Source organism: Capsicum annuum, chromosome 12 (assembly GCF_002878395.1).
Source record: "Capsicum annuum cultivar UCD-10X-F1 chromosome 12, UCD10Xv1.1, whole genome shotgun sequence".
Classification (NCBI taxonomy): Eukaryota; Viridiplantae; Streptophyta; class Magnoliopsida; order Solanales; family Solanaceae; genus Capsicum; species Capsicum annuum.
This window is the reverse complement of record NC_061122.1, coordinates 228,780,057-228,787,920: the sequence shown is the minus strand read 5'-3', so window position 1 is coordinate 228,787,920 and position 7,864 is coordinate 228,780,057.

Sequence of the window (7,864 nt, the reverse complement as noted above, 5' to 3'; positions counted from 1 at the left end):
ATGATCTCTTTGACCAACTTCAGGGCACTAAGTGTTTTCAAAGATAGACCTTTGCTTGGGGTATCATCAGTTGTAGGTTAGGGAGGCTGACATTCCCAAAATAACTTTTCAAACCCGATATGGCCATTATGAATTCATAGTCATGTCCTTCGAATAGATTAACACCCCTATATCTTTCATGGATCTAATGAATAGGGTGTTCCATCAGTTTCTAGATCTGTTTGTCATAGTCTTCATTGATGACATCTTGATTTATTCTAAGAGTAAGGAGGATCATGTCAATCACCTCCGAATTATTCAGACCCTTAAAGAGCATAGGTTGTATGCAAAATTTTCCAAGTGTAAATTCTTGCTTAATGCTATTGCTTTCTTGGGGCATATTGTGTCTAGTGAGGGAATTAAGGTTGATCCCCAAAAGATTGAGGCAGTGATAAAATGGACCCGACCCATGACTCCAACCAACATTCAGAGCTTCTTGGGTTTGGCGAGATATTATAAAGGTTCGTAGAGATTTTTTCTTCGATAGCTGCTCCACTTACTATGTTGACACATAAAAAAGTGAAATTTGTGTGGTCTGACTCTTGTGAGAATATCTTTGAAAGATTGAAGGATAAGTTATTACTATGCCTATTTTGACCCTTCCTGAGGGTACAAAGGGTTTTGTTGTGTACTGTGATGCATCCTGAGTGGGACTTGGATGTGTACGTATACAGCATGGTAAAGTGGTAGCTTATGCATCCAGGTAGTTGAAGGTGCACGAGCAAAATTACCCCACCCATGACTTGGAGTTGCGGTTGTGGTGTTTGCACTTAAGATATGGCGGCATTATTTGTATGGGGTACATGCTGATATATTTACTAACCACAAAAGTTTACAGTACGTTTTCTCACAGAAAGAGCTAAATCTCAAGCAAAGGGGTTGGTTGGAACTGTTGAAGGATTATGAAATGAGCCTGCTCTATTATCCGGGAAAGGCGAATGTGGTGGCCGGTGCCCTTAGCAGACTATCTATGGGCAGTCTTGCACTTGTTGAGGAAGGAAAAAGGGAGATGGTGAAAGATATTCAGCGTTAGTAAATTTAGGGGTGCGACTTCTTGATTCTAACTATGGAGGGGTTATTGTGCATGAAATAGCTAAATCTTTCCTTTGTGTAAAAGTTATGGAGAAGCAAGTTGAGGATCCCATCTTGATGCAGATTAATAAAGATGTGGGTCAACAGAAGGTGATGTCTTTTGAAATTGGTGGTGATGGGATTTTAAGATATTAAGGTAGGTTATGTGTGCCAGATGTGGATGGATTACGAAAATGAATCCTTGATAAGGCGCACACTTTGAGGTACGTTGCTCACCCAGGCTTTACTAAGATGTACCATGATCTTAAAAACATATATTGGTGGAATAAAATGAAACGTGATATGGCTGATTTTGTTTCCAAGTGTTTGAATTGCCATCAAGTTAAAGTGGAACATTTGAGGCCAGGTGGTACTTCCCATGAGATAGCTTTGCTGGGATATGATCAATATGGACTTCATAATGGGACTTTCGAGGTCCCAAAACCAGTATGATCCCATTTGGGTAATTGTAGACTGGTTGACCAAGTCATCCCACTTTTTGCCTGTAAGGACTAACTATTCGGGAAATAATTATGCTAAGTGGTACATTGAGTAAATAGTTCATTTGCATGGGGCAGGTATCCATTATATCCGATCGAGGTACACAATTCTCTTTGCAGTTTTAGAGATTTTTTCAGAGGGGTTTAGGTACCCAAATGAACCTGAGTACTGCATTTCACCCTCAGATGGATGGACAAGCTGAACGCACCATTCAGACCCTTGAAGACATGTTGAGGGCTTGAGTAATTGACTTCAAAGGTAGTTGGGTAGATAAATTGCCATTGATAGAGTTTTCTTATAATAATAGCTACTATGTCAGCATTAAGATGGCTCCTTTTGAGGCACTCTATGGGAGAAGATATAGATCATCGATTGGGTGGTATGAGGTGGGTGAAACCCGGTTTTTTGGGCCTGAACTTGTTCATCAAGCAATGGAGAAAGTGAAGATCATTAGAGAATGACTTAAGACAGCTCAGAGTCGTCAAAAATCCTATGTCGGCGTTCGGAGAGGAGATTTAGAGTTTGAGGTGGATGATTTGGTGTTCCTAAAGGTCTCTCCTATGAAGGGGGTCATGCGATTTGGGAAAAAAGGGAAGCTTATTCCTCATTATATAGGACCATACTGGATTTTGAGGAGAATAGATGGGGTGGCCTATGAATTAGATTTGCCCTCGATTTTGGCTTCCATTCATCCCGTATTTCATGTGTCCATGTTAAAGAAATGTATTGGAGATCATTCCCTAGTGTTTCTTGTAGAGGAGATCAATGTGAAAGACTCCTTGTCATACAAGGAGAAACCCGTTGCAATCCTGGATTGCCAAGTTAGAAAGTTGAGGAGTAAGGAAATAACTTTGGTCAAGATGATGTGAAGAAATCAAAAAGCCGAGGAGGCTACTTAGGAGTCACAAGAAGATATACGTGCGAGGTACCCCACTCTTTTTTAGACCATGTATGATGATTTAGAAGGTACAAATCCTATACTACTCCTTTTCTTTCATTTATATATTGAAATCAAGCTTGATATATCCCGAGTCATCATTCGGGGATGAATGATCCCAAGGGGTGATAATGTAACACCCCGCATTTTGGGCTAGGACGTAAACCATTATTTCTACGCGTAAATAATCCAAAAGCCATAAATTCAATATGAATGTAGTGTGTTTATCAACTATATAGTGTGGCAATCTAGAGTATGAATTAAGATCATAAAGGTCCCTTAAGGACAAGTTGAAAGTCTTCCTATCGATTGAGTTTTGGTAAGTGTTTAAACTTAGGTCAACTTCAATCTACCATAACGTTTTGTATATATCGAATTAGATGGCATACTATATATCAAATTAAATGTCTTTTCGTCCTCTTTCCAACTCCACCAATTTTGCCTAAATCCGATATTGGGGTAAAAGGTTATAGCCATTTTACAATAAGTTATCCGAACTGCCAAAGTGCAACGGGAAGGCCGACGGACCGTCGCCCAAACCATCTCAACTAAGGCAGTAAGTCCTTTTTCTGGCCAAAAAGCGATGGTTTGAGGGGCGGTTCATCCCTGGGGTGACGGTTCATCGCCCAAACCATCCCGAACCTCCGTTTAGTGATCTAAAGCCATTTTTAAAGAGATTTTTGGGTCTTTTCCACTTTTTCTAACACCTAATTACATCGAATCAAAGGACATAACTCCTCATTCATCCATAACATCAAAATTAGAGTTTTTTCCAAGAACAAGGAATCAAGAACCAACCATTAAGTTCAAGATTTTTAAGGAACAAATCGAGATTCTAGTTCTTCTCTCTAAACTAATTAATCTAAGGTATGTGGGGTTGTCCTTAATCATATGGGCAGGATTTTGATATGAATTTAAATAAGATTTTTTAATAATTATGTAAGTATGTATGCCATTATAAGTGGGGTTTCGTTTTAACACAAAAAGCATGCATTGTGATATGATTTTGAGAAGAATATTGAAAGATCATGGGGTTGTTTGCTTGTATATCTCAATTATTGAATTTTGGACATGTGATTTGAATTTTACAAGGTGTTATGAACATGAGTTGTGAATCCTTTATTCCCCATGATGATGTTTATGAACCCCACATAATTCTATTGTTAAAGTATTGAGAGCATGAGTTTTAAACTCCTTTTTATCATGAAAAAGTGTGTTTGGATAATGCTGTACTACTTAGTAAATGCTGAAGTTTCTTGACTATTTCGTGTTGGGGAATCGATATGCATATGTTTGGTGTATGGGTATAACGCCCCAAAGTTTTTCCTAGCTGAATTTCTATCCCTAAAGTATCAAGCATTGGCTTTTAGAATGATTTATACTCATTTTCCTGTGGAATTTCTTAGATTTTAACTTTTCATTTCATAGATGATCGAATAAGTTTTCCGTTGACATAAGATTCGCCCAAAACGGACATGCGGTGAAGAAGTTATGGTTAATTTAAGTCCTAGTAGTAAAACACCGTCATTCCTGTCCTTGGCGCATTGCAGAGAGGGTGTAAATGATGATGGTCAATTTTCGGTGAGACTCCGCGATGGTGGCGCATCACAGAGTGGGTCAAATTCCCATTCGTCAATTTCCAGTGAGCCACCGCGATAGTGGCGCATCATGGTGGCCCATAAGATCGGGTTCCCGGTTTAAATTTTTCCAGTTTCATTCAGAGATTTAAGAGAGAGAGTTTCTTGATGTAAATATATTTTTTTAAAAGAGAAAGATTAGATGAAGAGATTTGACATGACCACCTTGCATCATTGAAAGTTTGAAAAAGAGAGTTGCATACATGTGTTTACATGAGTTTTAGAGAAAGAGTTCTTTGAAATGATTTATTGATATGGTGGTTCCGAATTTATATTTAGAAAATAGAGATTTTAATATGCTAATAATGGCTCAGAAAGATGACTTGCAAGTCAATGGTATGACAATACCATAAGTATGTATGCCATAACAGAGTATATTTTCAGAGTTGATTTCAGAGAATGCATGTTTTAAAGAGTTAAAACTGAGCTTAAAGAGGGTTAGGTGGTTACCTGAAGAAGGTTTGAGTTCAAGTAACCCTTAGTCTAAAATCATGATTTTTCGATCTGAGTATATTATTTTTACGCTAGCAACAGCCGTGTGGCGTAGCAGAGTAAAGACTCCAACCCTTGCGGCACACTTGGGTTGGAGGCTTCCCTGCCTAGTCAATGGCGGATTCCGTATAGCCGGTAGAATTTCAGAGTTATAGGGTATACCACCTAACGCAGAAGTAAAACTAAGAGTGTCTCAGAGTTCAGATGATTTTACAGAGTCCTTCGGCAATGCCCATGAGATTTCTTACTATCTGATATGTTTATGAACTGTTTTAAATTTCTCTCATATATGTTGAATATAAACTAGTATTTTGGATCTGTTCTGCGTACCAGTACATCTGTGACCCCCTACCTCCCAGGTTCAGAGGCTCAGTCCAAGGGTCCGGCTAATCAGTAGAATATTTCAGAGAGAAGTGATCCGTTCAGCCTTCTTTGTTCCAGAAGGCCTGTTATTTCAGATTATGCTATTCCGTTGGTTTGGTCTACTGGGGGCCTTGTCCCAGTTTTCAGATAGTTGTCAGATTTTCATGTAGTAGAGATTTCGCAAAATGTTCCAGATATTGTTTAGTTGATTTTAGATTTCATTCCTTACCATGTTTCTAAATCAGATTATATTCCGCATCTTCTTTTATTATATGAATATTGTGCATGATTACCAGATAGAGTAGGACGCTCGGGCCTTCATGGTTCGGGATGTCCATCACAGCCAGGCCCTAATTCGGGTCCTGACACTTTTTCTCATCACTAATCATGTGATTGGAGTATCCCAAATCAACAATCCAACTATTTTCATAATTGATCAACTTCTCACTTATAATTGCACGTGCCGGGGGGGGACTGGAAGAGATAGGGAAAGAGAGCAAAGGATTGAAAAGTCTAATGGGAAAAGAATGGCTGAGACGTTAACTGCCTTCAATAGATGAAGAAAACCCAAGCGGTCTAACCTAAACACCAGGGTGGAACCCAACCGAAAGGCGCCAGACGAACTAAGGGCAAGTGAGATAAAGAAAGTCGTGGGAGAGTCTTTCTCTAATGAGAACAAAGAAAGTTTTTGGGCCAGACAAGAAAGGAACTCACCCTTGACACCAAGGACAAGCTCCTTTTCTTTGTCACAGCTAGAGGTGACAAGCTCTTCGTGTTGATTGCTTGCTTTCTTCAATTGCATAATAGGTCTAAAAATCCCTAGTTTCTGCTTAATCTTGCTTGTTTCGAGTAGAAGGCGCTATGTTACCTTCAATTATCTTGTCCCTCAATTTGCATTGTTGGAATCTTGATTTGCCTGGTTGTTGGCTTGTTGGCTTCTTTGATGTTGATTTCTAGTCTCCCATTTTTAGTAGCCTTGCGTTTTGCTAATCACACATTTATCGGGCAGGGACAATCATTGTGCGCCAATTGTCTCTCATTAATTAGAAAGAGAAATACTAAGGGGTTTATCTCTTCACCCAGTGCAAAATGTTGTTATCACCCATAAATACAAGCTCTCTTGGTGTTATCAGAAAACATTTCTTCCCACCATGCTTATCAAGAAAAAAACTCTGCGAAAAACAAAAAACTTCGAACAATATCCAAAATGTATCATATTGTATTTATAATATGATTAATCGAAATTCAAACCACGTAAGATCCGCGAAAGTTCTTCCCATACTTTTTCATTCCCAAGCATTTCCATCACACTTGTTCGGGTGGTTGTTACAAATATAGTTTCATAATGCATAGTATCCTATTCTTGTACAACATTTGGATTTAATGACGCGATGCAACAAAATTAGGATAAAATTCTAGTTTAGTGGAAAAGACAGTTCAAAGATTGCTTTAGTCTTTCTTTTATCTCCGAATAAGAATTTCTAACTCCACCAATGCTTGATATTTGTGGGGTTTGAGAGGCAGAAGCAGATGTAGACTATTATTAATACCAGATTCATCTGAACTTAGTGCTTTCATAGTGGAACATAAATTTATGTGTAAAAATTCATGTCAAGTACAATAAACAGTAGATCCGAACCCACAACTTTAAGAAACATAATCTTGTTAATAACTTTAAAATTCAATTCATAATGCTTAAATTCTGAATTTACCTCTAGTAAGAAGTAGCAGGTACCTAATAAATAATTCAGGTATGTAAACGAAAATTGACTCAGACACCACCAATACAAAACAAAATAAAAACATAAAAGAAATAACCAAATAAAAATGGGGTTCTACCAGTTTGCCTCCATCAAGGAGAATGGGAGAATCGCATAGACTAAAAAAGAGCTCCTTTTTGGTGTTGAAAACAGGAGGAATCTAGATCAATAAATTATTTCTTGATAATCAGATGGCAAAAATCTTCCCCAGATTTCATCTGATTCTGTCGCAAATTTGAATGCTTTTGAAAAAATTGATGATCTTACTGCATCTGCTGTAGTTGTCTTTGAAACTATTTCAAAAATGCAGCCTTCTGGCAACTTTTCAAAGTAATTCATGGAGCAACAGACTTAGCAAAATTCATGTCAAATTCTTCTAAAAGTTTTTAACAACGAAATAGAACTAAATTTCGAACCAGCGATCAGTACCTAAGGTGAACTCTCCTTCCACAACTGATTTAGTTCAATGTTCTATATATGATTAGATAATCAAAGGGGAAGAAATTTTTTAGATATCTATATTGTTCAGTTATAGTAAAAAGTACGGATAAACATACAATTATGTTTTTTCCATTTGTTGATCTTCTACATAAAAAATCTACAAATGGAAAAAATATAAAAGAGTAAAATTGGCATGACCAACTAAGTTTGACTCTTTTATATATTTTTTTTTCCCATTTGTAGATTAACAAATAAAGAGTCGAACTTATCCAGACTTCAGATAAGTCTATCTGATTAGACTAAAAGACTACTAGAAAGCGTTTGACATCTGTAAATGTACAAACACGACTGAACGTGATCTTAAGTCTCCAATACCTAGTATAACTTACGTAATTTTTTTTCTTCCATTGTGCCTTGCTTTTCGCAAGGTTTGCATGTGGAATTGTAGGACTATTGAGATTATTCCCTTGTGATTTTAGGTCTACCTTGTCTCCTTAAAACATCTCCATTCACTGTTTTCATACGATAAAAACTAGATTAATTTATGATATAACCACGATAAATTAGTCTGTAAACATCAAATGTTAATAAGATTTTACCGAACTGATCGGTAAGTATCTGGA